This window comes from Talpa occidentalis, unplaced genomic scaffold (genome assembly GCF_014898055.3).
Source record: "Talpa occidentalis isolate TD23 unplaced genomic scaffold, MPIMG_talOcc4v2.1 talOcc4.19, whole genome shotgun sequence".
Classification (NCBI taxonomy): domain Eukaryota; kingdom Metazoa; phylum Chordata; class Mammalia; order Eulipotyphla; family Talpidae; genus Talpa; species Talpa occidentalis.
The window spans coordinates 3,223,475-3,233,482 of NW_023601962.1; the positions used below are offsets into that span (position 1 = coordinate 3,223,475).

The 10,008-nt window shown below is 58.1% G+C and overlaps 1 pseudogene; it reads right to left on the reverse strand.

Moving 5' to 3' along the window:
- LOC119250982 (olfactory receptor 11L1-like) overlaps positions 1–977 on the reverse strand; it is a 1,090-nt pseudogene extending 113 nt beyond the window's left edge.
- Positions 978–10,008: the final 9,031 nt, after the last annotated feature.

Sequence of the window (10,008 nt, forward strand, 5' to 3'; positions counted from 1 at the left end):
GGCCCGCCGACTGGCCGCACCTGAGCGAGAAGCTGCCCTGTGCTCTGAGGCCGCAGACGCGGCCCCTCCTCCTCATTACTTTCCTGATGGCCTCTTTGAAGTCTTTGTTCCTAAACGGTAGATGACAGGGTTCAGCAGTGGGGTGACCACGGTGTAGAAGACGGAAATGATCTTGTTGATTTCAGGGGACAGGTGGGCATTGGGGCGCACGTACATGGAGATCGTGGTCCCGGAGTAGATGGTGACCACGGCCAGGTGGGAACCGCTCTGGAGAAGGTCTTCGTGGGCCGGAGGAGGAGGGGATCCTTAAGATGGCGGCAACAATGAAGACGTGGGACACGAGGTGGGGAGGAGGCACACGCGCAGCCGGCGATGGACAGGGCGAAGATGACCATCTCGGTGAGGTAGACGCGGGAGCAGGGGAGCCGCATGGAAGGGCAGGTCGCAGAAGAAGTGGTTGATCCGGTTGGGGGCATAGAAGTCCAGCCTGAAGATCATCAGGTAGGGCAGGACCCCGTGCCCACCCTGGTCACCCAGGAGACGGCCACCAGCTTGGCGCAGGTCTCGGGGCACATCAGGAGGGGGTAGTGCAGGGGGCTGCAGACCGCCAGGTAGCGGTCATAGGCCATCGTGGCCAGGAGGAAGCACTCCGTGGCCCCTAAAAACACAAAGAAGTAGAGCCGGGCCATGCAGGCAGGGAAGGAGATGGCATGGCCCCGGGACAGCAGGCCGGTGAGCAGCGGCAGCACGATGGTGGAGGTGTACCAGACCTCCAGAAAGGACAGGTGCTTGAACGTGTACATAGGCGTGTGCAGCCGCCGGTCATGGCTCGCCACGGCAATGATGACGACGTTCCCCACCACCGTGAGCACATAGATGAACAGAAAGATGGCAAACAGCAGGGACTGCCACTCAAGAAGGTTCTGGAACCCCAGCAGCTGAAACTCAGTGACAGCAGACACATTTGGGGGCTCCATCGCCTGCGGAGGGGACGAGACCTTGGAAAGCACTGCGGACAAGGCATGAAAAGCCTCGGTGCTATCTGGGACATGAGAGACTGTCTTCGAGCACTCCCGTCTCCACGACAGCTTTCTGGAAGAACGTGCGTGGCTCCACCTGGCTTTTAGACCACTGTGGTTTCAACCCATTAGGCGAAAGGGGCGCAAGAGTTGGGGGGAGGCCTCAGCAAGCTCCACTCACCAGGCTCTCTGAGATCTAGAAGTTTCAGGTTCAACACCACAAGTAAGAAGGGGCTCACTGAGCAAAACACAGGAAATACAATTAATAGTCAGGCCTCCCTGGTGGCGCAAGGGTTAAGTCTCAGCACTGTGAAGCTGTTGCCAGCCACTAAGGCATGAGATCAATCCCCGGTCAGGGAGTGACCCACAGGGCGAGGCAGACCTCTTCTGTCTCCCCGCTGCTCCCCTCAGCACCGTGTTTCAGTAGATCCGCCTGTTCTGCTCCCCACTCTGTCTCTGGTCTCTGGTAAATCCTCTCACCCACCCCCCCAACCTTTGGCCTGTACCCCAGTTCTTGTATGCATAAATAAATAAATCTTTAAAAAATTAATAGCTATGTTTTCGAGGAAAGGGCCTGGGCCCTTTCCTCCCACAGGTGACCCTCATCTGGAAACAGGTCACACCTGGCCCGTCTCCCAGCCCTGGGAGACTGTGTTCTGCCCTCAGTGTTTATGGACACCTCCTCCAGGCACTTGAGCATCTGAGTGTGTCTGTGTGTGTCTGTGTGGCCAGGGCTGAGCCAGCCTGCATCTCCGCTGGTACCTTCTCACCCAGGTGGACACCAGATTAGTGATCGGACTTCGTGTCAAGTCAACAAGTCACCCCTCCTTTTTTTCAAGGTCTAGCCTAGTTCTGGATGAAGCCAGCATCTGCCCGCCATCAGGGGCTTCCCTCATCAAGGACTGAGCGTGATGGCACCTCTGTAATGCCCAGGCCCAGGACTCCAGCCGCAGGCCCTTCCACCTCCCTCCCTCTCCCCTAGTGACTATTTCAGGCGCTTCTCCAAAACCTTCCAAGACTTTTTGTGTAGGAAAGTGATGAAGCTGAAGTACCCGGAGGCCCTCCTTCACCCCCCCCATCTCCCCGGGAGCCCGATGGTTGGTGCATCACCCCTTCTCCCCCCCTCTCCCGCAGAGGTTGCACCTGAGCTGGCTGTGGCTTTATTTGGTCTCTTGCCCAAATTAACCGACACCCCCCCCCGAAATGCTGCATCCCCCCAAGGAGCACCGCCCCTCCCACCCGACTGCTCCAGTCTCCCTGTGCCCCAGGCACACCCGTCCTTCCTCCTGGGAAAGTGGACAGAGCAGCTGCCACAGCAGAGGCCTCTGCTAGGCTGGAAACCAGAGCGCAAAGCAGACGCTTTGGCGAGGGGCTTGGGTGTGAGGCTGCAGGGAGCGGCCAGTTCAGGGCTCCGGAGCCATGGTCCCTGGAGCTCTGCAGTGAAAAAGGCCCCTGGCTCCACCTGCTGGCTGCGCCCAGGAGCTGGCCCTGCTGCGTGGTGTCTGCTCTCTGTGCCTAGGGCCGGCCTGCCCTGCTCCCTCCCAGCCGCTCCCCTCCTCCTCAGAGGCACCAGACCTCTGGGTCTCTGTTCTGACCCCATCTCAGCTCCTGCGCACAGCACAGACCGCAGTCTCTGGCCTTCTCTGCTCACTGCTGTTCCTGGGCCCTGCCCCGGGGCAGGCTGACCCCAGGCCAGTCCAGGAGCCCAGGCTGAGGGGAAGCGTGACCCCACAGGGCAGCGAGTGATGCAATTCACTTTGGAACATGGTCCTTTCCTGCCATTGCTCCCACTTCCATGACATGAGCAGTGACTGGAAAAAGGCAGAATTTAAATGCTGAGACCACCAGGGCCTGGTTGACGGGGTCAGCATGGGCAACGTGGTTGGGTCACAGGGCATTTGGCCTCCTTTCTGAGTCACCTAAAGTCCCCCTCAAACGCAGTCAAAGACACAAGGGAAAAAGGACCTGTTGGGCCTAGCCCTTTGCGGCAGGACGGGGTGCCGGGGTGACAGGGTGGGGGGTTGGCGGGGGTGGGGGTGGCAGGGGTGGGGGTGCGAGCAGGTGGTGGGGTGATGGGGGTGGGGGTGCAGACCTGCTTGGGGCTGATATCAAGTCCTGGCTATTCCAGGGACTGGATCACCTGATTTTCAATGAGCTCAGCCAACAAGACCCGCCCCGAGGCAGAACCTCCCAGGTGCCAGCCCCACATCTCATTTCACAGCTTCCCTGGAGCCTTTATGGAAATAAACATGCCCCAGTACCACAGACCTCCCGCCATCCAGGGCCACCAGGCGCCTCTGGGCTAGGGCCTCCCTGCTGCTCTCCAGGCACCACAGGGCAGGCAATCCCACCTGGACAGAGCATCTGCAGGGCCTGCAGCCTCAGGCTCACAGCCCCTCGCCCACAGGCATGGCCCTGATGCCCTCCGCCCCGCACGCCGGCCCTGGCTCCTTTCTGTGAGCTGTGACTGGCCATCTTCTGTGGGTGATGCGGCTGGAACACGTTCCACCTTTCAACAACCCAGGTCTCCTGGGGCCTGGCCTTCGGGGAATCCTCCTCCCAGGTACTCTTCCATGGTTTGCCAACCGAGTTAATAAGCAACAAAAGCAAACTTTTGAGACTCCCCGCTGCCCAGGGGGCTCAGGCACGGGCGGCACCCCTGGGACCCAAGCAGTTCTTTGGAAAACTTTTTTTAAAATGTAGCTTAGGATGGCCCCGGAGATGCTGAACTGGACTGACTCAAACAAATGGGTGTTTCTTGAAAATCTAGGGAGCAGGTACCCAGGGGCCCATCCTGAGGACAGACGGGTGCCAGCGGCCTTCCGCTTCACACTGCACTTTCAGGTGCGCCCACGAGAGCACATCCACGCACCCACGCGGTGAGACCCCCACCCAGGCCAACTTCCAGCGACCAGAGCACCTACGCCGAGGGCGTCTCCCAACTCCACAAGGAAAACACAGCATCTCAGCCGGGAAAGGCCACGTGCCCCCGCCCCCCTCTTACCAGCAGGACCAGAGGCCACTGCATGGGGGGGCACTGTCCCGCGACGCACTTGTGCTTGACTTAATAACTTATTTTCCAAAATAATGTTATCCGTGTGTATATTTTTCAGAAAACTTGCAGAAAGAAGACGGCCAGGGCACGGCGCATGCACGAGTGCCCACTGTGAACATGCTCAGGGGCACGGGCGGCTGCACATGCACAGGTGCATTTTGGGGCACTGGGTGAGGAGCCGCTGCAAGCTCTAGCTGGTACCACCGGGTCTTGGGGTGCCCGCGGCGCCAGGAAACCTGAGTTCATGGGGGCGAGGCTGCGGGGAAGAGTGTCCAGGCTCCTGGATGGGGTCCCGGGCAGGGTCCTGGGCAGGGTGGGGTCCGCTACACTCCACCCGAGTTGGCCCCCTGATGGCCCACCCCCCAGCTCTCCTGTTCCTCGCGGGCAGCACGTGCCCTGCGGCTGCGGCCTTGGCTGGCCTTAGCCCCTCTCCATCACAGTCTTTCTCACTGTTAGAGGTGGGGAAGATAAAAAACTGCACCCCGGCCTGTGGGCAGGCTTCTTCCATGAGGTCTTCACACTGGGTCCCCACTCTTAGCCTGGCACGCCGCGGCCAGGGGAGGAGAGCAGTGCAGGCACCCAGGGAGCAGGCGAGCAGGCAGGTGGGCGGGTTCCAGAAGGTGAGAGCACAGGGTACAGCGGGACCTGGGGACGCCCAGGCCACCCACCCCATCAGCACTGCCATGTGAGGGTGGCCAGCAAAGGGCGCTGGCACGCAAGCCCCACAAGGTCACCCCAGCACTCACGTGCCAGCAGGCGACTAGCCTGAGGCTTGGCCTGAGGAGCCTGGGGGGGCGCCTGGCTCAGGTGTGCTGACATCCGAGGGGCCCCTCGCCTCGGCAGACATGCGACGAAGGAGAGGCCGGAAAACGTCACCCCCAAGAGGCAGCAGGGCCATGGCAGACGCAGGCCCCAGCTGCGTCCTGAGCCGGCCGGCCAGAGCAGGCTTCCCCAGGCTTCCAGTCCCAGCCCTGGGAGCACATGCAGGCCCAGGACTGTCCTCAAGACCTCTCTGTGCCCCAGGCTGTCCTTCCCACTCCCCAGACCCCAGCCTCCACTGCCTGACCAGCCCCAGGTGCCCGTGCCATCCCCGCAGCACCACTCCGGCATGAGTCCTCACCCTGGCACACGCCCTCGCCCCAGCACAACCGCCTGCTCTCACTCAGGCGGGCGCCCCTGGGTGCGGGTGCACCATCGGCTACAAGTCGGCATCTGTGTATCCGTCTCCACCAAGACAAGCTCACAGATACTTTGAGATGTTCAAATCCTCACCCGGAAGTACCTTCCAGAATCCCTCCTTCCTCTTTCCCACGCAGTCGCTGGGGCACTTCCTCACGCCCATGCGGTCAGCCCCTCCATCCCGCACAGGGGTCGGGCAGGGGCGCCGGAAACTGCCATCGGTGGTCACTCTCACGCTGACCAGATGTGCTGAAGTCACCTCAGTCTAGGCAAAGTGACCTGCCCCCTTGGCGCGGTGGTGCGTGGTCCCGGCCGGCCATTTCCTGGGACGGCTGAGTTGGGGCTTTGCTCATCCCATGGCGGGCCCCAGCGCAACGTGGCCGGAGCCCAGGGATTGGGGCATGTGGGGTGCACCAGGCCCAGGGGTGGGATGGCCGCCCAGGCAGGGGCAGGTCTGTGAGGCAGGGAAGGGGAAGCAGGAGTCCAGGGGGAGCCCTGGCGAGCTGTGGGGGCAGCCACCCCACGGGCCCAGGCCGGGGTCTGGGGGCCAGGGTGTGTTGTGCTCGCTGGGGACGGGGCAGTCAGCAGAGGAAGCCTGGCCAGGAGCTTTCTCGTGGGGGTACTCCAGGGACTCGGCAGTTACAGGAGGGGTGGAATCTCTACCTGTAAGGGTAGAGGCGCCGCTCCAGACGGGCCTTCAGGGGGAGGTTTTCCGGGTCCATGGAAGGAAATTCTAAGACTCACACTTGAAGCCCCACACGGAGCATCACTGGGTTCGGTATGAAAAAGGGAATGATTATAAAACTCCTGAGTTTCTTCAGAAGTTTCATAGATGACAGTTATTCATCAGAGCACAGTGTGGACAAAGTCTGGATCCAGCTCCAGCAGTGCAAACCCCGCCTCTGAACAGGGTGAGGGGGTGCCCCGATGGTCTGTCTAGACCTGCTCTCAGAACCACTCCCAGACCCACGGGCCCTGGGCATGGGCTTGGTGCGGGGGAAGGTCCAGTACTCCAGGCCTGCTGGTTACCTCAGATGTGCCTTCCCCAGAGTGCTGAGGGCCCTGGGGGTGGGCCTCAGGGGAGCCAGAGGCCTCTCTGCTCCCTCTCCCTGGGGGATTCTTCAGTTTGGACCCTTCGAGGCCCAGCAAGAGAGACTTCTTTTATCATTTAAACCCCCTCTGGAATCCAGCGAGTGAAGCGTGGGCACGACTTCCAAGGCCACCACATGGAGGTAGCATCTTCACCAGCCCCCCGCCAAGTTATTAAGAGGAGAACCTCCTCCTCCCCAGGCTGGGGCCACCCTCCTCCCCAGGCTGGGGCCTCCCTCCTCCCCAGGCTGAGCACCCAGTGGGAGGAGCCAGCTCAGAACAATTAGCCCTGGCAGGCAAGTCCCAGGGTACCACCTTCCTTCCTTCCTTCCACAGTGTGTGCGGGGGTGATGGGTTTGCATTTATTCAATGCAGGTCAGATGCCAGACCCCGCCATACCACCCAGGCCAGCCCAAGGCCCAGGGCCCACCAGCTGCAGGTGGAGAGAGTGGAGGCTCCCGGGGAAGAGGGGGCGCCAGGGCGCAGAGGGGGTTCGCCAGGGCACAGAGGGGGGTGTGCCAGGACACAGAGGGGGTACCAGGGCACAGAGGGGGTGTGCCTGGGCAAAGAGGGGGTGCCAGGGCACAGAGGGAGTGCTAGGGCACAGAGGGGGTGCCAGGGAGCAGAGGGGGCATTAGACCAGGGTCAGAAGGGAGGTCTTGCCTCCAGGTCCTTCACCATCATGCAGGCTTTTGGGGCAACTGCAGGATGATAGTAGGGTCCCGCTCATAGGGCCACCAAGGAATCATGCACATAAACATCGCTGCACATGGGTAGAGCAGGTCGGAGCCTGTCAGCTGAGTTGCGGGCCTAGCAGCCTGCTCACGGGTGGGGTGCACCCTGTGCCGGCCCCACATCCACCTAGGGGAGCTGCTTTCCATTCATCAGGGTCTCCCAGGAAAAGCGTGAAACTACCAGGAAGTTTGATTCCCACGACAGGGAAGCTGGGAACCCTAACCAGCAGCCCAACGAGCCACATCCCCAGCCCCCAGAGAGGGCCTGCAAGCCCGGGGCTGCCCAGTGACCGCCCGTGGGCGCCTCCCCGCCCAACAGCCCCTGGCGGCGGCCACAGGCCCTGGCCTCGCCTGGAAAGAAAGTCAGAGCAGGGCCGTGCGCCCCGCGCCTGTAATGGTTAGGATTTCACCTTCAATTTCCAAAACAGTATTTTTTGATTTTGCTTTTTAAGGGTCCAGCTCTGATCACATTACTTCTTACAAACTTTGAAAATGTGCTTATTTCTAAGCAAAATAACTGAAGATAAACTTGTCCTTTTTTTGAGTGCTTTGCCTCATGCTGATTTCCCTCTTGGAAAACCCTCTTCATAGGCCGCCGCCTCCGCACCAGCTGGCCGGTCGCTCTCCCTTTGTGTCCTGCAGCGGGGAGGGCTTCTCTCTGCACCCCCATGCTCGCCTGCTGGTCCGGGAGGACCTGGGGTTCCCATTCTCGGTGCTCACTGAGGTGAACAGGGGCTGTGCCCCGAGGGCCAGGCCATGGTCCCCACAGGGAGAAGGCAGGGCACAGGGCAGGGCCTGCGGGCAGGCAGGGTTTAGTGTCTGGGCAGCGCTGGCTGGTGTCCAATACCCAGGTGGGGCTGGCCCCACAGTCCGCGGGGACATGGGCTGTCCCTCAGGACAAGACCTGCAGTGCTGTCCTCTGAAGCCCTGCCGACCCTATCAGCACGCCGGCCGGAGAGGCCTCTGAATAAAATGTGCACAGGAGACATTCTCGAATCATCGAATCACTTAAAAGAGCAAGGGAGCTGCTCTTGAGGTCAGACAGGTGTCGCCTCACTGCTGGGGTGAGGGACAGGCACCTGACAGCAGAGTGGGGGTGGCCAGAGGGGCGGGCAGGCGGTGCATGGCTCCAGGCGGGAGTGACACGCAGTGCACACGAGACACCCACTATAGAGTGAACACACCTGACAGGTGTGCGTAACTGGGGCTCCTGGGTGCCCCTGTGGGAAGTGGGCAGGGGCAGGCTGAGGACCAGCTCAGGGTCGCTGGGGTCGGGGTCCCCTCCCACTCCCCAGGAGTGGCTTGCTTCCCTCTGAATCCTGCAGAGGTCAGCATGGAGGTGCCCTATGTATAGCGCCTATGCACTTGGACTACACTGACTACACTCACCAGCCCTGACTGTGCTCCCAGCCCTTGCGCTACCTCTGCTGACAACTGACTCTCCTACGATATTAACAAATGTATTATTAATCTAGTATTAATAGTACTCAAAAAGTATTCAGTCACTTCACTAAATACTAACAATGCTAACTTAACTCTACCAACAAAAATAACCTCACTCACCTTACTAGCAATACTAACTACACTACAAATAAATGAAACCACACAAACGAAAAATGACAAATGAGATATAAATGTAAAAATATGATTAAAAACAAACTAATTAGAAACTAACCACTAAATTTAAGAATAAAACAGAACAAAGACCAATAGAACAAACAACAATTAGAAACTAAAACCTGAAAAGAAAAAAAAAAAAACACCAAAATAAAAACCCAGAAAAACGACAAAGGGGAAGAAAGAACAAACAATGAAACAAGAAAAGAAGGGAAAATGGGGGAGATCACTCAAAAAATCAAAATCAAAAAACTAAAAAATGAAGTAAAAAAATAAACAAAAGAATAAAGATAAAAATATGAGCCAATAACAAAACAATAAAGGAAAATAAAAAAACAAAGAAATAAAAGGAAACAGAAAAAGTAGAAAAACTATAAGCAAGTACAAAAAAATCAAGGAAAATAAGGAAAAAAACAAAGAAAGAAAAATAAAGTAACTAAAATAAATAGCCTAAACAAACAACTAAATAAATAAACCAATAAATAAACCAAAAGAAAACCAAATACCCCAAAACAGGCTCTCACTCTCTCTGTCGTCGTACGGAGTGCACAGGTCACTGTCCAAAGCTTCCCGGCTCCTGAGGACACAGGCGCAGTCCGGGCGGGCCTGATGTAGGCGGGGCTGGTGCCGTCACAATGGCTCTTTGTGGCGTCAGAGCCAGAGGCCACAGCCATTGGCAGAGGGAACCCCCAGCGGTTTCTCAGCCTTAACGAAAAAGCTGCCGCTTAACGACAACCCTTGGAATGCCTGAGAGGCCCTTTCATTTGTCCTGAGCAATCCCGTCCTGGGTTTTGGCTTTTCCAGGCGTCCCCATCCTGGCCCTGCCTTGTGCAGATGCTTTACTGTCGCGCTCACACTGTGCAGAGAACAGCAAACAGGGGGCGCAGGCAGTTGGGCGCGCGCTGGGGAGCTGTCCACAGCCTCTGCCTCGCCCGCGAGGGGCCCACGTGGCGCGCAGACCTCTCCTGCCATGCCCGCTGCTCCCCTTAGCAGTGGATTTCAGTCAGTCTGCTTGTTCTGTTCCCGGCTCTGTCTCTGGGGAATCCTCTCACCCTCCCGCGCATCTGGCCTGCACCCTGGTGCTTGTATAAATAAAATAAATCTTTAAAATTTTTTTTTAAAAAAGGAGGCACAGTTACTAGTGTTGGAAAGAGCTAGTAAGGTTTAAATTCTAAAATTTTCAAGTGGTCATTTCAGGATTCTTTTTTTTTTTAAAGATTTATTTATTTATTTATGCAAGCACTGGGTACAGTCAGAAGTGCAGGAAGGTGAGAGGATTCACCAGAGCGGGGAGCAGAACAGGCAGACTGAGGAA